Source organism: Sciurus carolinensis, chromosome 11 (genome assembly GCF_902686445.1).
Source record: "Sciurus carolinensis chromosome 11, mSciCar1.2, whole genome shotgun sequence".
NCBI lineage: Eukaryota > Metazoa > Chordata > Mammalia > Rodentia > Sciuridae > Sciurus > Sciurus carolinensis.
This window is the reverse complement of record NC_062223.1, coordinates 33,293,065-33,318,111: the sequence shown is the minus strand read 5'-3', so window position 1 is coordinate 33,318,111 and position 25,047 is coordinate 33,293,065. Positions and strand designations below refer to the sequence as shown.

Below are 25,047 nucleotides of genomic sequence, written 5' to 3'. Positions count from 1 at the left end.
AGAATACAGACCTAAAGCACTTAAAAAATAAACTAAGTAGGCGCTACCTCAAGAAAGGATCAGAGCTACCATTGCTAACGATGGGGTAATATTGCCATGATGTGCCCTGACGTGATGAAGGCACAATAAAGCATTCTCACAAAAATGTTTTACCTGGACTTAATCATAAGAAAACAACCAGATAAATAAAAATTGCAGGACATTCAGCAATACAATTGGCCTGGAATCCAAGAAAAATGTTGACACACAACCTTCCCCTTCTCCCAAATAACACCAAGAAGCTGTGGTAGATTAAGGAAAAAGAAATGGCAACCAGATACAATGAGTGATCCTTGATTGGATCCAGGATTAAAAACAAACAAACAAAAAATTTTACTCTAAAGAATATAAGTGGTAAAAACAACAACATAAGTGGTGACCTACTAAGTAAATGTGAGCCATTAGTGTTACCCAAAAGTAAAGTCCAGATCATGGTGATCTGTAAACTGTACCAAAAATTGAGAGTAAACATTTAGAAACTCTTACAGAAACCTGACAAAGTAATTTTATGTCTGTTGAATCCAAGTATCAAACAATTGGGTTTGTACTTTCGTTTATGCTGGGTTTTTAAATTTCATTTTACTAGTAATTCATTTTGTTGTATTTCATAAAAGTATCAGTCAGCAGTGGATTTTAGGTTTTTAAAACTGATCTTTTACCATAATTTGACAAGTACTCTATTAGAGAACAGCTCAGTATTGATTTTAAGTTTCTTGAGTATGATATTTGAACGGTGGTTATGATGAAAATAAAAACTGAAATATTTAAGGGTGAAGTATCACAATGTCTACAAAAACATCAGAAAAAAATAGGGTTCAGGGGACAGCTCAGTGGTAGACTACTTATCTAGCATGTGCAAGGACCTGGGTTTGAACCCCGGCACTACCAAAACAATGACAATAAAAAATCATACATGCAGCACAAATAAAACTGAATAAATATGCATCTATAGAGAAAAAAAACTTAATGAGATTTTTAAGTCCATAAAACATACACATGTTACTTTTGAAAGGGTGCAGTTGCTATCTTCTCAGACCTCTAGTTCAGTGCAATGTGAGAAATTTTAAGCACTCAGTTTGAATAAAGAAAAAGGAGATATTAAAGTATATGGAAAACTAACAAGACAGTAGACTACTCTGCAACAATATGAATATGTTCCCTTCCTGCTCCAGGTAGTTGGGCTAATGACACTTTCTGTGGTGACGCTCCATAAAGATACTTAGTAAGGTGAAATTCTTGACACAGAAGAGCTCCATATTTTTAGGTAACACTTCAGAATTTGCCTTAAAAAAAAAAAAATGGGAAAGAGAACATTATCCTTACTATCATACTATCATGTTTTCTTCCTAATTTCTATAAAATTAGTAAAGATTATACAAATCACAATGCAAATGGTCTTGTCCCTGAAATCTGTTTATAATAAATATGAAGACTGATAGGAAAAACTAATCTTTTACTTAAAAATAAACCAGGACTCAACAGAAAAGACTACTGAAGAGCAGAGCCCAAAGCATATGCCCACACTGCATGTTACCATATTGCCTTTTCAACTTTGTAATCTCAACTAGTACACAGAGAGAAAATTCACTATTTTGGTTAACCTCATCATTCTAATTAGCTGTGGGGGTTAAAAAATGTGCCCCGTGCTTCAAAAACTTCCTTATAAAAGCACCAAAATACCCTAACATCCTGGTGGCCCATTAGGTGGGCCTCCTGCAGGTCTGGGCTCAAGTTCTGCAGCATCTTCTGTAAGAGGTAGTATTATCATTTAACCTCGGGTGTAGTTGGTCAGTTGGGCAAATCTATAGATGAAAAATAAAAGAATCTTCCTAAAACTGAAAGAAAATTGTCTAAGGACTTTGTCTCTTATCAATTCAGAAGAACAGCTACCCTGAAATAGCTGTCTATGCATAATTTATGTGTCCATTCAAATGCCTTTTAAATCCCACTAACCTATTTGACTCAATTTCTTAAGAAGGGATTCCATATAGTTACAAGTATCTATCATATGACTTAGCAAAAGACAATTTAGCAAATATGAACAAAATCCTGATATGGACACTGAATTTTTTAAAAATAGCAATTGATGGTTATAGGAGAAAAAAATGATGATACTGTACTAAGACTGACTACAGGTAGGGGCAGATGGTGATAACTTGCTTAATGGCACTGCTTCCTGCACACCATGACAGGCTCTCACAGATGCACATCACCAATTTCTAAAATAACATTTTAGAGTAATGCAACCCAATGCAAGACTTTTTACGACAAAATCAATATATCATCACTGTACGCAGCAAATACACAAAACATGTAAGAAGCTAAAATTGTGTTTAAAGACAAACTCATTTGGTCAAAAATAAGAAGAAAAATAAGGAGGATAATAAAAGCTTTTCCCATTCTGGAAACTTAATCTACTTTTTTATTTGTTTGTTTGTTTTTAATTTTGAGCCTTTGAAACTCATACACTTCATTTCTGAACTTTTGTGGATGCTAATTTCTCAGTTATTGGTTTTGCTTTATCTTCTCTGAAAAAAAGAAGGAACTGCTTTTAATGCTTTGTAGACAATAGAGAAGAAAATGTCAGTTTTTTAACATGGCAGTACAGGTACTTTTAGATGAGCTTGAAATCTGAATTTCAAATAAAGTCCTATAAAAATTAAGTATCATGTCAAATGAAATTTAAAATTTTTTTCATGAGGCACAGACTAACCCAAAAGCTTACTTTTATTGATATCAACATGCATACCATACCAAAAAATACGTTTATAAATAAGTTTTATAAACTAAGAAGGATTGAACCAGGTCCACAAGGCACTTGGATATGATCAATCCAGGCAAAGTCTGCTAAAAGTAGGAATCAGAGGACTTAAATCTGACACTCTGCTATGTTCCTGAAGAAGTTCTGGGGCTGGTGTCATGGAGCACAATGGGCTTACTGATGCTATAAATTGCACTGTAGCCACTGAAATTTTGTCAAGACCCAAATACTTTACTTTGGTATTAACTTAAACAATTAGACTAAATTCTAATCCTAGTAATGAAATTTAGTCCTGTTAGTCTCTGGTTAGTTTTGGCTAACTCCTTTTTTCTGAATTTCTACTTAAGCAATAAATGGGATTTTTGTTCTACAAATGATAACGCAACACTGAAATATATAAGGAAGTAAAACGTGTTACACATGAGTGTTTATACCTCTTGTGTAGAAAAGGACCACGCAACCCCAAGCAGGAACAAAGTCAGCTTGCTGATTTTCAGGGTTCCGAATAACACTCACCAGCATGTCACAGCATCTCAACAACGTTCCTTTAAGGGCATTTCACTATTCTATTTTCTACATTTTATCTCCCCTTTTTTGGCCACCACTTTGAAGAAATGACTTGACCTAAATGAAAAGAACTTAGGCCAATTCTGAAAAATACTCCTGTGAAAGCAGGTTTTTCACCTTTCCATTTTATTTATCCTGGTTATTGATTACCAGTAAATGGTCACTCAGAAATACTCTGACTGGAAATATGATTACTTTTGCTTGGATTTGGTCTTGACTTTGTAGCACCGATGGTGTCATTTCCCAATGTCTTCTTTTGTTCCCTGTTGACATGCTCAGACTCAGCATTTCATTCACATACACTGGATCTGCAGAGTAAGATCCTGTGACATGTTTGGGGATAACACTAGAATTCCCTAAAGTGGCTGCTGGTATCCTGCAGCAAACCAATTTTTCATTAGAATTGCCCCCGAGGAACAGGGAAGCCTTCTCTGACACTGTTCGATTGGCCTCTGCGCAGCAGCAGAAGGGAAGCACCTCGTACATATGCAGCGGGTGGGAGTACTCACCAGGCACGTGTGTTACTGTCGTGTGTCTTTTAAAGCAGGCCCTGGACACAACTGGCTCCCACTTTCACTTTTTCTGCTTGCCTTGTATCTAACACCATCTGATGATCTAGAATATAAAATATTATCCTCTTCGGTCCTATTTACCTCTGTAAGTTATGAATTTTTCTCAAATAAAACACGACCTGTTTTGAATACTGATGTGCTAAAACCACAATAGGTATAGTTGAAAAGATTATCCTTAACGAAGCATTTCAAATATAAGAAAGGGACCACTAGACAGTATTTTAAAAATGACTTCACCCAATTTTAAACTACTAACAAGTTTGCAACACCAGCTCTATCTCGTATTGTGAATTTGTGAACACTATTCACACTGGGCCAAGCTTCACTGAAGGGGCCACAGAAAGCAGTCAAAAGACAGAGACCCTTATCTTTGAATTCACATTTCAGGGATTCTTGAGGAGAGGCAGAATAATTCAGTTTGGAAGAGAAAAAAGCATCACAGGAATGGAAAAGACAGGCATCACACTAGTGGGAAAAGAGGAGATCCGGGTGAGGGAGTGTTCTAGTAAAGCAGAGATAACTAAGTCAACAATATCTTCCTTAATGAGACACGAATGCTGTAATGAGAGAAACAAATAAGAGCCTGGCATAACAGAATTAAAAGTTAATCAGATGCACATAGGATTCTGTTATTTTTCTCTTATGGAACCAAATCACATACTGTCAGATTCTATTATACCATATATAGGCTGAGGTCTCACACCTTGGATGATAGATGGAGAGTCTGGGGACAGAACAAAAGTAACAAGGAAAAAAAAGTGAGAAAATCAAGAGAGAAAAAGGAAATTATACTCTTTGGTCTGGAAAAGAAGCCAGGGACTTATGAAAGGATGCAGTCTAAACGTAACTTGTATTCTCAGTCTTCTTTAAGGCAGGGCAGGAACTGGCAAAGGGGGATGTTGGTGGATCATTATCCAGGCCCCTTCTACTCTGAATGGCTTGGGAATCAGTCTTGCACAAGGCAGATGTGTACACAGCATGAGGGTTTAAGTAGAAGGGATCAGCAAGATGTTGGACTATGCTAACATCTAGGAAGTGAAAAATCCATTTCCACAACCAGGTGAGGAAACTAAAAAGGAAGACTGCTCTCTTTCTAGAAGGGGTTAAGTCAGCAATCCCAAATTGTGTTAAGAAGAAAATTAGAGTTCCCTGAGATATAAGAAGGTATGTTCTAGAAAAGAGGTCAGTCTGCCAAATACCAAGTTAAATGTACTTAAACTGGTTTCTTTACTAAAGAATTTAAGTTTTGACTTGCTAACATCTGCTACGTTATCACTGAAAAGCAGAGAGTATATGACATTTTAAAAAAATTTTGTAATTACAGAAGTCGTTTTTCAGGGGAAATCTGTAGTATGTTGAATATGTTGAACACTAGTGGTTCAAAGGAACACGGTTTGGGAAATGCTGGTTTAGCTCAATTGATTGTGTAAATAAGGAAAGGAAACAAGGTAGTGTCTGGGGATGTCCCCAGTTTTCTGATTTTATACAACTGGAGATTTATTTTTGTAGTGCTGGCGATTCTGGGCCTATGCTTGCGAGGCAAGTGCTCTATCCCTGAGCTCCATACACTCCAGTCATTATGATTCTATATATACTGGTCCTCTTACTCTCCTTCTCATCCACAAGGGCCTGATCCAGGAATAAGCCTACCTCCCATTAAATTACTATTTTCTCTAATTTTCCTAAATCTCCCCCTCATATTTAAGCTATCAAAAATGTCCCTTTATTCTTCTCCTTTCCTAGTTAGTAGCCCTCCTTTTTCCATAAAATGCTTTCTGATGCTTTCCATTTGTTATTAAGCAACATTATTTTTCTTCCATTAAAACAATGCTTGTCATTATTTTTCACTTAGTAATAAGTTGCTCTCTGATGTAACTATCTCGTTTAAGTTCTTTCTGGCTTTCCTCTATATTTTTATTAACTCAAGACTAGAGGACTTCCCTAAGACTGAACACAATATTCTGATGATTGCTTAATTTTCCTTTTCTCTACCACAGTGACTCTATTTCCAAATTAATCTATAAAGATATCCTCCCATATTATTGAACATCCTTTCCAACAAATAATTCTTCATAGGAAGCTATTCAATTCAGTGTAATGCTTTTCTGTTCCATTTGTTTCTTTATGTCATTATTCAGGAGTGGGTTCCTGGTAAAATAAATACTTTGGCTCTTCCCTCTCTCTTGCACATTCACTCTCTCTTACCCATGTGTTATTTTCTTCCATGCTGACATAGCCAGGAGCCTCTCAACAGATGTGTACCCTTGACCTTGGACTTACCAGCCTCCAAACTGAGTCAAGTATACTTCTACTGTTAATAATTCCCCCAGTCTGAGGTGTTCTGTTACGTATCAGCATAAATCAAACTAACACATTATTCATCAGCTACATAACAGAGTTCCTGAAACTATGAAAGAAAGAATGCACTGCCTACCCACATGGAGTTTTCTCTGAAAAGGGTAACACTGACCGAAGGGGAACATTGTTCTCTCAGGCACATGTATTTAAATTTTATTTTTTAAAACTCTTCTTCATATTCCCATAGTTATGATTATATCACAGATAAAAGGGGTGGAGCCTTCTCACGTCTTATCACCACTGAGTTTCTTCGTTGCCTGAATTTATGACAACCCCTTTACAGAGATGGCATTAATAGGCAGGTGAACATCCCAGTTGGTTTCTAGGTAAAAGTCAAAACAGTTCTCATGAAGCAGATATTCCCTTTCTTCATGTTTTAGCACCAAGTCTGAACCTTCTATGATAACAGATTAGCTAGGAGAGATGTCATCTTCCTAATAAGACCATAACAAAACCCTGATCATTTGTAGTACGGGGCTACACAAAATCCTTTTATTTGAGAAGCAGCAGTTCTCTGATATTCTGAGAACATCCTAATTTGATTAATTACATTATTCTTAAAATCTCGATTTATTTAAAAAACCCATTTGACATAATTTCAGGCTTAAAGAAAAGTTGTAATGGCTTAGAGAATTCTCATACATCTTTCACCCAGTTCCCCAAATGTGCACTCTTTCTCCAATTTATTTTATTCTCCCCTATTCTCCACCTGCACAGAATTTTTCTCTTGAATTATTTGCTGTTAAGTTCAGAAATAATATCTCTTTTCTCCTATTTTGCTAAAAAAAGGAATAAGTAAGATGGACTCAAAGACAGACATATAATGAGGCATAAAACTGGGTGCTTGCTAGAAAACTCTTTCAAATATTTTTGGATGTCGGAAAAAATTTCAAAATAAAATGTTGGGGGGATTAGAAAATCAACAATGATACAATACTATTATCTACAGATCTTGTTCAGATTTTGTCAATGTCCTTTAGGCAGAAGAAAATCCCAGATCTTTCTTTGTAAGCTATCTATAAATATATCTAGTTTCCTCTATGTCTCTGATGGGACATCAGAGGAAGTCAGCTTTCTGATTAAGCATTATTATGTGAAAGACCTGGGATAAGAATAAACCAAAATACCAGAATATCCAAAACTCTGTAATGTTGGACTTTAAAGTCTCAGTCCTTTAGGGAATGGATGTTATCTATAAAATTATGTTTCAATTTGAGTTTTAAAATTTAAATTCCATTAGAGTGCTGTGCAAACACCCAATCACAGTGGCATAAGACATGTTTTTATAGTAAAATGTGCCTTAGGGGGAACTTGCCCTGGGTGGAAAATTCAGTTGCAGATATCTATGACGTAGTTTCCACACACACAAGGTACGCAAAAGCTGACAACATGGAGAAATGAGAGAATCATTCCAAAGCTTTACAATTCTTTGCAAAAACAGGTGTCAAGGTTATTTTTATTAATATACCTATTTTGGGCCCTTTAAAAGAACCTAAGGGAGAACATTAAGCAAGTTTCATGCCCTCCCTTTTCTGAGTAAGAATATGAAAAAGCTTTAGCTACATTTTCTCTACCCTGCTTGCCCCTCAAACAAGTTTATGTGGTAAACTGTCTCCATATTGAATGGCTGACTGCCTTTTATAATCTGAATTAGAAAATGCAAAAAAAAAAAAAAATCCTTTAAAGTCAAACAGTGGAATTAACATATGAGCAGAGCTCCTGTGGGCATTTAAATCCGTAATTAAAAAACCTGAGACACGTTGGCTTGGCAATCGTTATTGTCTAACGTGCACAGATAGCCAAAAGGTACTGAAATGCGACATTCTGTCCCACATGACTCACTCGCTCAGCAGAGCCAGCCTCACCGAGAATGCTGAGAAGGGTTTACGTCTTTAAATGCCTGGCCCACCAAAGGTCTTCCCCCCAGCACTGAAAAATGCCCACAGGTCCTGTGGAAAGACGGTTCAGTGTATTAAATGCAGAAATCTGCTTTTGCTAGCATGCTCCATTTCTCTGTAGAAGGAGGAATCCTTTTCTGAAAAATTAAAAGTCTAAGAGCAGGAGCACTTGCACGCAGGCAAATCATCATCCCTATCTGATGTGTGAGAGCACAGCACACAGCATGGCAATCTAGCTATGAGCCTCCCAGATTATAAATAGGCTGCCAATCCAAGCAGCAGCTGTCTCACATCACTCTGCGTTTTCTCTTGGATTTTATTATATTTCAAAGATGATGCACTAATTTCTACAAGTTTTCTCAGTGGTTACAGGTACAACATGCACAGGCCAAGAAAATTTGTTCTTAACCTTATTCACATCAAACAATATTCCATGCTAATCTGCTATTGTTTACCTTATTTATACATGTATAAGGGGTTTAACAGGTTTGCACTCCTGCATTTTCTGTTATAAATTAAGCCCTCAGTATTATAATTCTGCACTCAATCGCAGCCAACCAAGAAATTGCCTTTATAAAGGCAACTGAGCACCCTGCCCTTTCTGGGTTTAGAAAACAGTGCTACCTACACCTGAATGCAGCTGCTTCCACAGGAAACACAAAATACAATGCAATTTGATTAAGTCTTTAATGCGTACAACTCTTTCTCAAGAATGAAGCAAACCAATCAACCAAATGTACTGCTTAAGATCTTTAAAATGCCCGAGTGCTAAACACGTTTCCTATTCACCTTTCATCACATGAGGACTAACTGCCAAAGCTATGAGGAGACACCTTTTGTTCCCATATGGAAAAGCTCCCTTCCCAGAAATGTGCCTTCAGAGGGTACCTTATAAAGAATGATTCCTATCTTCTCTTTATACTGTTTTCAGCGTGTAATTCACATGGGCCAAACATTTAGGAAGCAAAGAATCCAACATGTTATTTTCTTGTTTGTAGTAAGTATATTAAGAATTCTTATTTGGCTACCACAGAAATGTCACTCCCTATCCAAGATACAGTCTTTTATCATGCCCAGGACAATCAGCCTCAACCACCACTTCCTGTCTTTGCCAGCATGAAATTCATTTCACTTTAGCTTAATATATACAGTATAACATTTACTACAGTTAGAATCATTTAACAGGCTGGTAGCAAATTCTCTAAATGTTTGAATTGGAGCTCTCTGGACAATTTTCTTTTCTTTTTTGAAGGATGGGCTTGGGGTGGGGATACAAAAAATAAATTGAAAAAGTTTTCTTGTTCAAAAATTTCATTTGTACTCTTAATCATCCTGAAAACTTTCTGGAGTTTGTTTGGTGTCAAGATGCAAAATTATTTCAATTTTCTATTACATGCACATAGTTGTCCCTGAACTTTTAACTGGCAAGTCTTAGTTCTTGTGGAACAATCTCACATAATTTCTATGAAAATAATACATGTTCATAAAATTGTTAACAGCTCTGTTATAAGCCTACAGATGATTTTTGCTTTGCTGAATTAGCTAAAGGTTTTATAATAAACATATTACTTTGTGTGTATGTGTGTGTGTGTGTGTGTGTGTGTGTGTGTGTGCACGCTGCTGGGGATTGACCAGGGCCTTGTGCTTGCAAGGCAAGCACTCTACCAACTGAGCTATATCCCCAGCCCACAACATATTACTTTTATAATTAAAGTAATAATTATGTGCAGCCATTTTGGAAAAAAAAAGTTTTTCCCTCTTTATACTTGTAAAGTTTCCTGATTTAGTTGTAATTCTCATTTTAAAGTCTACAAGTTATTTCTTTCCAGTTTAAAAGGACCTTGAAGGTGTTTTTTTTTCTTTCGCTTTAATGTATATTGCCACACCCCTGAAGCACTACTCGAACACGTGCAATTTCAGTCCTACTGCATCTCCGTATGAAAGCAAGAGAAAGGTCTATTACTTTAATCTTTACTTTTTAAAACAAAATTTATCTTGTAAAAGAGTCGAAACCTTGGGGAAATCAAGAGGTTAAATGAAGATGTCAATGGTAACTTCTTGTCCCAAAATCTTTGGTCAGTTTTTTGTACTTAATGTTCTGAAGATGCTCTTTCACTAATTCTGTTTGATACTGACTTCTCACAAAGCCTAACAATTACTTAAGTTGAAGTTTTCTTCATATATATATATATATATATACATATATATATATATATCTTTTTTCTTCATATATATATATATATAGCTTCCCCAATAAGATTACATTCTATTCTAGAAGTCCAACCAAATAACTTCTGAAAACAGACTTTTTTTTTTATCCTAGAGTTCCTTCTAAATTTAAAATTTAAAAATATCTTCATTGTATTCATTGTTATAATATAGTTTCCTAATACAACGAAAAAACCTAGCAATAAATTCCACGTCATTTCCAATAGGAGACCCAGATTGAAAACAAGAAATGGCCACGGGAGTGCTTTCAGTTACAAGTTTTAACTTGACTCCACCACACCTGTCCTGCAGTTACACAGTAAAAATAACAACAAAGGCAGAGAAGAAAATAAGAATGTGCTTCCCTAAACTGGGACCAGGAGAGTGATAAAAAACTTTTATTTATGAGAGTGTTTTTAAAGACTTATTCTTTGGATGGCATTTATAACTTGATTTGATAATTATCCTATTTGTTGAAATTTATTCATTAAACTGAAAGGTAACACACTACCTTCTGCAAAAAGAAAGTCGTGACATATACAACTACTATGATAGGTTATTATTCTCATTACAGTCTTTGGACAAAAAAATAAACACTAAACAATAGAGCAAACTGCTGACTTTATCTGGAGAATGGCTTGTTAATACATTAAAAGCTACTGAAGGGTTAGAATCCAGCCTCTGAAAGAGCTATTCAGAGAGTATGGCCAATGTACATTTTTGGTTTCTATCCTCTGATTCCTCCAAGTGAACGTTGAAACAATAAAAGATTATTTTTTTCTCTATATAAGCTCTCTTGCTCCAATTAGGAATGCTTTCTTCATCATGAGAGGATACCACATGAGCACATGATGTAGCTTAGTGGTAGAGCACTTGTCTAACATGCAGGAGGACCTGGGTTCAATACCCAGCACTACAAAAATATAGAGACAGAAAGAAAGCAAGCTGTCCCAATCTCTACGAATTTCTCAAAAGGGGTTTGATGAGTCTAGAGCAACATCCAGTGTTCTTAGGATCATGACTATTACACAAAAATGATGCCAGTCTCATAAGAAGAAAGGGTGGGGGGAATCTCGTTACATTTTTCTGTTTATAAGACAATTCTCCTTCTTCCCTCCCTCCCTCCCTCCCTTCCTTTCAATGCTGTGGATGCACAAGCTAAGGACACATTCTTCGCTCCCAATCCCTACTGTTAACTGTCTGATTTATTCTTTCTATAGTTTCCTAATGTTATGTAAGGATTTGGGATCATATATTGCATGCTACTCCACCACTCATTTCATTTATTTAATGATATGTATGGACATAATTCCATGTCAATATATATATCTTCTACTTCCTTTTCAAAACAACTATACTCCTGAATGCAACATTATTTCTTCAAACAAAATTTTCATTTTTTTTTTTTGCAAAAACAGCTATAAGGAACATCCTTGTAAATATATCTTTATTCATTTATCTGAATCCTTTCTCAGAATCAATTCTTAGAAGTTACACCACTGGGATAATGGATAGGCCAATTTAAAATGTGGATTTCTGTTCTAAAACTGCTGTCCAGAAAGGCTGTCTACTCTCATCAACAGTGTGAGGACTGCTTGTGTGACCATCTCTACCAAGCACATGGGCTTAAACTTTTAAGTTTTTTGTTGTTGCTGTTTTTTAAATCAGATTCATGGGCAAAAAAGCAAAAATTAATAAATAATGCTATTGTTCTAATTTATAGGTCTTTGATGAGTAAAACTGAACATCTTTTCATATTTACTGACCATTAATGATTTAAACACAGTTGATGATTCACACAAGAATCCAAGTGCACTTGTATGTGTACATACTTGTGTATGTATAATGTATATGTACATATATGTACATATATACATGTACGTCTCCAGTAAATAGGCTGGCATTGGTGTCTTTGAATACCAGCGATTTGAATACCTGTGATTTCCTCTCTAGTTGTATCCCTTGCCTTTTGCCCAAGAGGCAATTACCAGTCTGAACCTTTGTTTCATTCTTTCTTTCATTCTGAACTTTACCACTTATATAATGAACTATATGTTTTATTAGTTTTTATGTATTCTTCTGTGACCCGCGTTTTGTACCAACAGTCAATTTCTCCAAGTTGATACATGTATCTGTAGTTCGTTCATTCTTTTATAACTGTATTATAGTATTCCACTATAGGAATTTACCACAATTTATCGGTCTAGTCAAAAGATGTGTACCCCTTGGTTCCTTTTCCTATTATTATTAACAAGGTTACTATGAAAATTCTAGTAAAAATCTGTACAACTATAAGAGTGTCTCTAGATCTATACTGTCCACTATAGTGCCCATGGCTAGTGAGCACTGGACATATGGTCTCTCCAATCTGAGATGTGTTACAAGAGTAAAACATAAACACTGAATTTCAAAGACTTAATAAGAAAAACAAAAGGAACATAACACATCTTAATTGATAATGTTTAATACTGATTACACATTGAAATGATGATACTTTATATATACTTATCTGAATAGTTTCAAATAAAATTCATAACATTTAATTTTATAAATGTAATTAAATCAAAATACATTTAATAAATTAAATCAACTGTGTAATTAAGTCATACCCATTTTTCATATCAATTAACATATAATTAATTTCATGTTTACTTTCTTATAATGTGCCTACTAGGGAATGTTAACTTACACATGTGGCTTCAATGCTATTTCCACTGGGCATTCCTGCGTTAGAGCACGTAGTATCTAGGGGTGGAGGTGGTGGGTCAAAAAGCATGTATACTTCAAATTTGTTAGGATATGCAAAACTGTTCCCCAAAGTGGTTGAATTATTTTACACCCCATCCAGCAGTGTACAGGTTTCTTGCTGCTCTATCCATGCTAGTAACTGTTGCTATTGGATATTTTCATCGTTGCCAATCTGGCAGAACCACAATAGTATTTCATTGTGGTTTCTAAATCTCATTTCACTCATTACATATGGTTGATCATTTTTCATGTATTTATCATCCATTGATGTTTTCTTCTCTGTAACACAAACTAGCGTTTTTACTCCTTTTGTGAATTGCCTACTAATGTTCCATTGCCTACATTTCCTTTGAGATGCTCATCTTTTTCTTACAGATAAGAACTCTTTATATACAAGACTACTAACCCTTTGTCAGACAATTGAAAATGCTTTTCTTGAGTTTTTTTTTTTTTTTTTTTAATTGCTATTCTTGCAATTTTGTTTTTATTGCCTTTGCCTTCAAGGCTTTTTTCTTCCTTTTATCATCTTAGGTTATTAAGTCTTTTCCTGTATGCTTTCTGGTCTTATACTAAGGAAGGTCTTCCATATTTCAGGATAAAAAGGACAGAAAACTCTTTTCTTTAGTATTTTTATAATTTTATATTTTATATAAGATTTCTATTCCACTTTAAATTTATTCTTGAATATGATGTGAAACAGAGGTAAGAGTACAACACAACTAGAATGAGTCTCCCGTTCCTCACAAGGTCCCTTTGGCTAGTGGCTGTGCTACCCACCTTTTGGGGAGAGGCTTTCTTCTCTCCACCACCCTCCCTCCACTCTGCATGACTAGATCTAGACACACATGCACTTGTGTACCCACAGAAACCACCATGCAGCAGTGTGTAGGAGTCTTGTGGTATCCTGTCTCCCTGGACAAAGTGACTGCTCTAAGCCTTAGACAGGGATGGTGGGCATGTGACCCAAGCTATACAAGCCAAAGCACCTCCTGGGGATTTTCAGCATAGAAGTGAAGCTGGAGAGTGTGTTTTTCTTCAAAAGGTGACAAAGCCTGGAAGCTCCTGAGGGCTACATTCTCTGCCACACGGAGTTAGTCTATCATAGGAGAAAATAAAGCAAAGCATCTAAAATATTAGAGAAAGAATATTTTATCAGCTTTTAGTCTGTAAGGACTGAAGAGGTTTGCTGTTGCTTGCATTTTGGAGGGGATATTGTGCAGTTCTTGTCTCCTTTTTTTATAGTTGTTGTTTTTTGTTTGTTTGTTTTCTTTTTGGCTTATGCTAGAGTTAAATTTTCAATATGCAATCAAGACAGTCCTGACTAGGAATCTTACCTGATATTTTTCCTAAAGTAGAGAGCCTATTGTTTTTATACCACTAAATAAGATAATCTGTTTTTTCTCTACTGACCCGAACTATTACCTCTATTACAATTAAATTTCAATTTATATGAAAGTTTGATTTTTTTGTTTGTTTGTTCTATTCAGAAGCTCATCTGTTTGTTTCTTGCCAGCACTGTACTGTTTCACCAACTATAACTTTATAGTATGTTTTGATTCTAGCAATTAAACAACTGACTACATGTACTGGCTAATTATGTTGTGTAAGACACAGAGAATATTCCCTTGAATAAGCAGATGAAGTACTGACTCCCCTGGAGTTTAAAAACTTGAATCAAGGAAAGATAAGTAAATAATTAGGATAACATATAATGAACATTATAGAGGGAATAGGGTGCACTAGATGAGCATCCAACAGCTGGACCTAATCTAGAGGTCAGGGGAGGAACTCTAGATCACACTGAGACCTAAAGAATATTTATGAGTTCACCAGGATAGGGAGAAGAACAGCAACTCAGAAAAGAGAACAATAGCCAGGCGTGGTGGCACATGCCTGTAATCCCAGCAGCTTGGGAGGCTGAGGCAAGAGGATCGTCAGTTCAAAGCCAGCCTCAGCAATGGTGAGGCACTAAGCAACTCAGTGAGACCCTGTCTCTACATAAACTACAAAATAGGGCTGGGGATGTGGCTCAGGTTGAATGCCCCTGGGTTCAGTCCCTGGTACCCTTCCCCAGCCCCCCCCCCCAAAAAAAAAAGAAAAAAGAAAAGAGAACAATAAGTTCAAGGGCACAGAAGGACCAGGGTCTTTTTAGTGAGAAGTCCAAAAATGGCTAGAGAATGAAGTGAAGGAAAGAATGGACTAGAAAGAGGTTGCAAACAGGTGTGCATCATGGAGGGCTGCAAACCATGATGAGACTTTGGATTAGGTCCTGGAAGCAATGAGAAGACGCTGAAATGCTGAGACTTGACTCAGATTTCCACCTTTGAAGATTCACTCTAGCTACCATAATTGGAAGACTGGAAGCAAAGAGAAAGGCAAAGACACTCTTAATAATCCAGGCAAGAGACAATGGTGTGAGGAAAAATAGTGGTTTTGGAAAGAGAGGGTTAAGAGAGATTGAAGAGGAAAATCAGCAGGAACTGATGACTTAATTCTGGAGATGAGTAAAAGGGAGGAATCAAGGTTGGCTTTCAGAGTCAAGGAAAACTTTCAGGTTTCTGACTTGATTATTTTAGAAGAGGTGGTAAAAATTACTGTCATAGAGAACATCGTGGGCAGTACATTGCAAAAGAGAGAATGAGTCCAGTTTGGGACACACTGAGTTTGAGGCACCTATAGGATAGTCAGGTGAAGATCACTGGGATGCAGGATTATGGTCTGGGCCAGAAATGTAGCATTCTTCTTTATTCTTTTTCAATATTTCCTTGGCTATATTTGGATGAACTTTAGATTCAATCTGCCCAGTTCCCCAAAATAGCCAATGAAATTTTGAACGATATTATTGTAAATTTATAGAATTCAAGAGAATTAACTTCTTCAAAATGTTGAATCTTCCCACCCAGAGAGAATGTATAGATATTCATTTATTTAAATCCTTTTATGTCCCTAAGTAAAGATAAAGGCACAGGTATTATACACTTCTTGTTAAATTTATTTCTACCTGTAATCCCAGCAACTTGGGAGGTTAAAGCAGTTAAGATCACAAGTTCAAGGCCAGCCTCAGCAACTTAGTGAGACCCTGTCTCAAAATAATAAATAAAAAGCACTGGGGATATAGCTCGGTTGTGAAGTGTACCTGGGTTCAATACCATTCACCAAAAAAAAGTTTATTTTTAGTTTTGAAAAGGTTTCTTTCAATTGTGATTAGACAAATTTTTCGTTATTATTTTCTCACAAGGTACTGATGACTAAAGGAAAGGTTTTGAGTTTGGCTTCTATAGAGACACCTGATTCTCATTAGTTACAGTAGTACTCATTGATTTTCCTGACTTCTCTAGGAAGACAATCATGTCGTCTGCAAATAATGACAATACACATCTATTTCATCTTTCAAGAACTATTTGTTTTGGTATGGTTTTGTTTTGCTGGGTATTGAATCCAAGGCCTTGAGCATGCTAGGCAAACACTTTACGGTTGAGCTATACCCCCAGTCATCCAAAACTCTGTTGGGCATCTACATGTACTCTGCTCTAGGCTCTTGAAGGAGATAAAGGAGTTGGCTGTGTGAGTATCTTAAGAGCCTTTCAGGTGGAGAGATCAGTGTCACAAAGACCTAAGGTAGGAGAAGGTCTGACATGTTCAAGGACCAGCAAGGGGCCCCAAGTGGCTAGAGCAAAGAAGGAAATAAAGATGGGTCATAAGGTCTTACAGGAAACTGTGAGGGTTTGTCTTTGTTCTGAGGGTAATGAGAATAATTTTTTTTTGTTTTACTGATGAAATAATAACTTCCCAAATCTCAGTGAGAATAATAATGAAAAGTTTAAAATCTGATCTCCTTTTTCTTGTATTAGCTGTTGAAGTAGTGGTAGTTAGGCAACATGTTTTGATTGCTCAGCTTCAATCCCCACCTTCAATCTGCTGAATCTCTTCACATAACTGGTAGTTTTTCTTGTCTGCTTATAGTTACAAATAAAGGGTCAGCTAAGGTAATAAAAGTAAGGCATAAAACTCCAGAAGGCTTTGTCTCAGGTATAGTAAATATTCAAGGAGTCTGAGAATATTAGGTAAGTACAGGGTCCACTGTGAAGGAAGCGGTGCACTGTGATTTTATTATATTGTTAATTGTCAGGTGTCAGCATGGACAGATCTAACTTAAACCTAGAGTTCTATGCCCTAATGGTCAGATTCTTTATATGAATCAATAGTATCTTAAAAATCAGGACAGTCATAGGCTCAATTATAGATCTAGAAAGACTAAATGACCTTTCTGAGCAGTAAAAACAAAAGGTCAATATTATAAAGAGCAAACAAAAATTACAGATCACTATCAGAATCTCAGTCAAAACTGCACAATCTGCAGCTTTCTAGAGTCCTTGACTAAAGGCAGAGGAAATAATTTAAAATTTTCCCTATGATTAAAAATATCTGCATGAATGAAAACTACTAAGTGCTTACCAATCTGTTTAGTTTTCTGAATCGTTCCAAGACTTTCAAGCAACACATCTATGGAAAAAACCCTCAAATGAGTTTACTCTATTTGATACAAACAGCATTTTTTTTTTTTTTTTGGAAAAGAGATTAGGCTTTTTATAAGCCCAAAGCACATGTAGCTGAAAATGTTCCAGCATAAGAATTTAACCTTCCATGTCTCTTTGTGCTGGCTTCTGAGTATGAACTATAGCAGATACAAGGTTACAAGATGTGGTTTCTTCCAAATAATCTCTGGCAAAGATCCCAAGTGAATTTTCACTCTACTCTTGTATTTCAGTGGGTAGAAAATAACACATGTCACACAGGAAATGGAGTTTCATTAAGCACAGTGGTCCCATCTCAGTGGAGAATGGAGGAAGGATGGAGGCCAGGTAGGGTGACAGTGGAAGAAAATACCAACACTACAGTGATGACACAAATGATAGTTATAAATAAAAAAAAAAAACTACATTACATAGACTGTAAGGTTTTTTAAAGAGTCTTCAATTCCAAAATAGTTTAGCAATCTAATTATAAAAGAGATCATATTTGCATAATAATTTTTTTTAAATGGGGAGGGGTAAGAACTTGGGGCTTTGTAGCCCTGTACAATCTAAAATGACTCTGAGAGTAAAACAGTGGACTACCCGTTATTGTGAAATGTTAGAAAATTAGAGTTTAGCAACTAATACAGTCTAGTCCACTGCAAATATTTTATGTACAGAAGGACTGTATTAAGAGGTCCTGCTGGTAACAAACACTTGCTCACAGATTATTCTTGAAGTATTTTACACAAAATTGCATACTACAGTGGAGAAAGGAGGATTCTGCATATGTTCAAGTTTAAACACCACTGCAATTTTTTCTAATAGCTCTGATTCTTTCTCATGAATTGATAATTTAAATAGCAAAAGCCCAGGGAGAGTTCCCCTTGTCCACTTTAGTTAAATATAAATTTATTCGCCCTTAGAAGTACACTAATACAACTCAGAAGACTACACACACACTCTCTCTCTCTCTTAAAATATTCTCATCTAGCCAGGTGAGCAGGTACCAGTGAGCTCCATCCTCTGTTTGGGCACTAGATGTGAACATGCCTATGCAATGAATAAGTCTCCATCATGGACTTTTATGGTGAATATAATACAGCAAGCACCAACTACATGTATTTATTTCTTTCCCTTTTTAAACACATGTACAAGAATCTAACTTCCTATTCTCTCTCTTCTCCCAGGACCTCCCCCCGAAAGTGTCAAATATTCAAATAGAATTTCAAAACTGAATTCTCAGCCGGGTGTGGTGGCACATGCCTGTTATCCCAGCGACTCGGGAGGCTGAGGCAGGAGGATCGTGAGTTCAAAGCCAGCCTCAGCAACTTAGTGAGGCCCTAAGCAATTCAACAAGACCCTGTCTCTAAATAAAATATTTTAAGAAGGGATGGGGATGTGGCTCACTGGTCAATCCCCGAGACCAAAACAAAAAACAAAACAAAACAAAACTGAATTATCTCAATATACAGAAGGATTTCTTATTTGTTTTTGGTACTGGGGATTGAACCTAGGGGTGCTTAACCACCAAGTCATATCCCCAGCCCTTTCTAAAATATTTTATTTAGAGACAGGATCTCGCTGAATTGCTTAGGGCCTCACTACGTTGCTGAGGTTGGCTTTGAACTCATGATCCTCCTGCCTCAGCCTCCCAAGCTGCTGAGATTACAGGCTGTGTCACTGAGCCCAGCTTTAGGATTACTTTCTACAATTCAGGGTAACATCACTAAAGACAGAGAAATAAAAACAAAAAGGAGAATGGAAAAGACAAGTCAGTAACAAATGAGATCTTAGATTTAGGATATTCAGGGAAGTCACTCTGTCAACAATGACTTGAATGTTAGGGTCATTTCTTTTAAGCAATACTTTTTTTGTATACTACTAAATGCACTGAAAATTATTTTTTAGGCATCAGGGTCAAATTTATGTTGAGATGGTTAACTTGGGTTAATCTGGAAATCCGAAGTTTCTTTACTTGGGTTTCAATTAGGTAGGCAAAGATCACCTGCTGCTTTTTGGGTTGGCATGATCTACTTAGTGAGGGATGCACACCAGGATTCCCAAGGCAAGGTGCTACTCAATTTGTTGCTTTATAAGCATACCCAATGCACGAGGACCCAGATTTAATGTAAACTATAAAACATTCTCATTTTCAACTTTTATGACTATTTATTTTATAAAATTCCAAATGTACAGAAAAGTTCAAAGAACAGACAGGGACCCTTTGACGAATCAGTTATCTGTATAGCCTTCCACCTTTCCCCAAACCATTTATCTTTTTCTTCTATAAACCATTTGAATAAAAAACATGACTTTTTATTTTTAAATACTTCATTAGTAGGCATTTCTTTACAAAATGATTCTGTGCCTTCTTATAAAGATATGGTCCAGATTTCCTTCAAATTCTACAATATGAGAGCATACAGAAGTGGATTCTCTAATATATTTTTAAAGTTTTACATGTCTGTTTAACTGTTAAAAATGTCAATTTCCCTACTATATTTAATATGATTATATTTGATGTGAGATTTACAAGACAATCTTCTGGAGTACAACTAATGTCTCAAGGAAGGTAAACAAGTACCAGTTCAACAATATTCTGGTTATTTTTTTCAGGTGTCAGGGACTTAATGTAGTATTTACATTATTAAGAACAAGCACATCTTGGACCTGTGGAGTCATGTGACCAAACATTCCTCAATAGGGCACAGTTCAGATTTTTAGGGCTATCTGAATCAAACTTTTAGATCAATGGACAGACTTTGGCCATTTTAAACTTAGAATTAGAACTTGACAATCGTCCAAAGATCCCGGACGAAGCCATATTGTATTTAGTCTGTATGATTGCTGCAACTCTGGGAGACTATCACTACTTGAGCTGGTCTAGGATAAGGTACAGGATGGGTCATGGATACAACATAGGACTGGTCAGGTGAAATGTATTATATTTTTCCTAGGCAAGTCACCTGAACACTCTCAATCTCATGTATGTCCTGTGACTAAGACTTGGTGCTACAGTATGAATGTTGTGTCCTTCTTCCAAGATTGATAGGGTGAAACCCAATCTCCAATGTGACAGTATTAAGAGGTGGGCCTTTAGGAGGTGATTAGGACATGAGGGAATTAATGCTCTTATAAATGAGGCCTTAGAGAGTTTGTTTGTCCTTTTTCCATGTGAGGATATAGTAAGAAGGTACAATCTATGAAGCAGAAAGAAAGTCTTTGCCAGAAATTAATCTGTCAGTCCCTTGACCTTAGATTTCCTAGCCTGCAGACCTGTCAGCAATAAAGTTCTGCAGTCTAATGTGTTTTGTTACAGCGGCCCAGACTCAGACTCATGGTGGTCAGGTGCTCCAGGTTTCCCTCTACTTAATACTGCCTATTACTCTAACCCTGCCTTTTTCTCATCCTGACTCTTCTTTTCCATAAAAGGTATTTAAAATTTTAATTCTGTAAGAATTTAAAATAATAACATCCATGTTTAAATGCCATTCTGAACCTCAGATGTAAGAAACTCAATCAATACGGAGTACAATTTAAATAATCACTAAGCTGAAATAAATAACATGGGAATAAGATTCACAACATAACAATGATCATTCTATCCAAAGACTGCTTCCAAAAGTTATCATGTCCAAATACAAAAACAAAACAAATTTATACAACTGTTGAATCTGTTCTGAAATATCATGCTTCAGAAGATACAGGGTACTGCAGTTTACTTATTTTATCACCCGTATCATTTGTCTACACATAAAAGTTTTTTCTCAAATTAATCCTTTCTGGTTACCATACAACATTCTACACCCAGAAAAGCAAACAGAAAGGCAAATAAAACCCATATCATAGTCTATTAGTTATTAATAACTGCAATGCTCTCTCCTTCTACTGGCCTAGTGAAGCTCTGGCCCCTGAAGTGATAAAGATGAGCGCTGCCAAACTACTCCCCATCTCTAAGGCAGTATTAACACATTACAAAGTGCCAAAAGGGCCATTAAAAAAAAAAAAAAAAAAAAAAAAAAAAAAACTGACCCACTTTTAGAAGTCAGCAGCTTTTTCCTTCTGGTGAAGTATGAATATTTAAATCAGGCAGACAAGTCAGGGAGCAAACATTCCACCCTGAATGCAATGTGTGCATCCCGGGCTCGAGCTGAAAGGATCCCGCTGTCAGACACCCACATGGAAATGAGTGCTCGCTGAGGACTCCAGAAGGGCGGTTTCCTAATCATTTCACTGCCTTTCAGGTTTGAAGTTCCACATTTGGATATGAGGGCAGAAGCAGTAAAAGATGGGTCACAGCAACAGCTTTAAATTATATACTTAATGATTTATATGAGGCTTTATATAATTTGGTTTGTAGTAATCAAGCAAACTGAAGGAAGGTTAGGATTTTGGTTAACTGCTGTAAATTTGTTTTTACCTTCATTGTACAGTAACAATGCACTAAAGGAGTACTACATCTGAGAAGATGGTAAACCCATCAAAGTAAAATTGATTAGAATCAAGTTTTAACCTAAGCACTACTATTTTAAAACAAGACAAATTATAGCAACTATCAATATAACACAAGATATAGGAAAACAAACTGGAAAACAAATCACACTACTATTATTATTCAAAGTACAGCAATAGAAACCTTATGGTTTTATTGAGAGGACATTATGAAATCAAAATGTATCTTAAGTAGAAAAATAAAAATCAGAAAATTCATTCTAAGGTAAAAGATGTAATTGGAAACTTTTGAGGGTCATGTGATCCTACTCAAATTCGTAATTATATTGCCACAAGAAACTCCCAATCTTTACACTGCAGGACTGCCTGGTCTACTAACTTGCCTCTCCCATCTCCATATGGATCTCCTGCATATTTTATTTTCAAAACAAACAGTATTTCTAAGTAATGGCCTAATCTCACCCCAGGTAAGTGCAGGATTACTCTTACTCCCTCAGATAACAACAGGGGAGGATGCAAGGTTATTAACCAATGTGGCTTCTGCAACAGCTATCCAAACTCTTTTCAACATCAAACCTGTGCGCTCTCACTTTTGAACATTTTCATTATAGGCAAACAGGTCAAGATTTCACAATGAGGAAACAAAATACTGTTTAAAGAAGAACCCCTTGCTCTCTGAACTACAGACTTGACATCCTTTGAGAAGATAGAGAATGAATTCAATTCCCTGAAATACTGTTTTTGCAACACACCCACAAAAAGCAAATAAGCCCCAAACCCTCATTTCCTCCATATACAAACTCATTCCACTCTTCAAATGCTAAAGAATTCCATTTCAAATGATAAGTACTAATAAAAGCTTTCAAAGCAAGTCTAGCTGCAGGTAGGGGACAGTGTGATCATTTAAAGCATTCTAGTACCAGGCCCCATCATAGCTATTTTGGCCTGTTTTTATTTGTCTTCAAATACTTTTCATGAAAAATTTCAAGCATACAGCAAGGTTTTTGTGTTTATTCCTCTTTACCACGTTGGTACCCACATCGCTGCCTTGGCTCGGGTGATGCCTTCGGTCCTTCTGCCACTCGGTCCAGGCGCTACCTGGGTTCCCCCAGCCTTCCTGCTCTCCTCTCTTCTCATTATTTGTACCACATGTTAACTATCATGCAGAGGCCTGTTCTGCCACGTGTGTTTATTTTTCCCTAATAAAGATTATAAGCATTAGCACATGTCACTCACTATACTAGATAGTAACACAAAGGAAAGGCTGACAAAACACTTCCTGGTTGATGGGTTTTTACATAAAAAAAAGTCAAATTTTGCTAAGGGGAGTATGGGATGAGAGAACAGAGAGGTTGCCCATTTCACCAGTTGATATGTTTTTAAGACTCCACTATTACTCCACTCTAATTACTTGCTATATTTTACTCAAATAAGCAAGCTGAAAATTAAAAAGAAAATTATTCAGAGCTCCCTAAACACATATTTTATGTTTTAATCCTAGTAAACAGAGTCACAAAAAGGATTCAAAGCACTACAGAGTATTTTTTAAAAGAGTGGTTAGAAATCAAGATTTTCTTCTCTAAACATGGTTAAATAACAAAGGGCCTTCAAAGGAATTAACTACCTAGCTGTTCTCTAACACATACATTCCTGAACTTCTGGAAAGCCCTCCTCTCAGCTTCTTGTGAGTTCCTTAACCCCTCCTTCTGCAATGAGGACATGACAGTTAGATGTCTTAGGAAGGAGGCTCTGGACATGGTTTACCTTCTTAGGATGTGGTCACCAGAGAAATGAGGAGAAACTCCTCTTTGGGTTGGACCCAGTGGCCCATGAGTTCACCACTGGCTCTGTTTTCTTGCTTACAGAGATAAAGCACCATATTAAAACTCAATACATTTTGGGAGGAAAAGATAAAAACACAAAAAGGGCCTGTCTTATCTTCAGAAATGCAATTCTCAGCTTTGTGAGCTCTGGCATTCAGCTAGCCAGATTACCAAGCTTATTTAAAAACTGAAGGCTTTACCCCGACTCCATCTTTTGCTATTTTCGGGGTCTGTTTCCATAAGGGTACCGAGCTTATGTCCATGTGCTTCACTCAATTCACACACATCAGTGAACAGCAGCAGCAGAAATCCAGGTCCACAGCAGGCAGTTTAATTAACTGTACACAGGGCAATGCCAGTAGCACCAGGGCCCTTTCTCCTACGAGGCAACACAGCAACAAAGTTCAAACAAGGGAAACCCACTTCCAGCAGAAAAAAGTGTTTCCCCATCCAGCAAGATGAGAGATCAATATGGCAAAGGAGAAACCAAAAAATAAATGTAACAAACCCAAACCAGAAAATCTCACCAGGACAGCGTCAGAGGGAAACCAGAGTTTCTTTTAACACAAGGCAATAAAAAAGTCAGATTTTTACACTTTCTAGTGTTTGAATCAGGTTTCACCCTGTTTTCTAGTGGGTCATCAGAGGCCACTCTAAGGAACTGTCACCTCAGCCTTGCTATTCATCTTACACCTTCCCCTCACATATACTCTGTCAAAAGGATCGGCGACAGGATTAAGCAATAAGACAAAAATCATATTAAATGATGAGGGTGAAGATGAAGACTGAGATTGTGATCCAGATGGTAAATGAGCTTTCTATATATAAACACACTATAAAACTCAACACCTTGGAGCCTTCTATGGAGCGGGTCTGGACAATGAGGACTGTTTGCAAGGACTCATCACAGATTTCTCCTACCTACACAGCAGGACACACAGTTGCCACCACTCCCCAGAGTGAGTGTCCAAAAGTGTGTAGTCAGGAGTTCTGAACTTCTTCCAGTCTGGATCTAGGATGATGCAGCCAGGTCAAAATAAACAGCTTTTCCTTGATAAAGTTTAAGCTAATCTTAAAGTGATTCAGAAGGATATTTGAGCATCT

General features: G+C 36.6%; 1 protein-coding gene across 20 annotated transcripts in view; it reads right to left on the bottom strand.

Moving 5' to 3' along the window:
* Nucleotides 1-25,047, bottom strand: part of Phf21a (PHD finger protein 21A) — a 174,531-nt gene that overhangs the window by 76,393 nt on the left and 73,091 nt on the right. The window contains exon 2 of one of the 20 annotated variants that reach the window (XM_047515865.1): nt 3,877-3,982. The exons of the other annotated variants lie outside the window; for them this stretch is intronic. The gene's annotated coding sequence lies outside the window, so the exon portion shown is untranslated. The remainder of the gene's footprint in view (nt 1-3,876; nt 3,983-25,047) is intronic. 20 annotated transcript variants of the gene reach the window in all.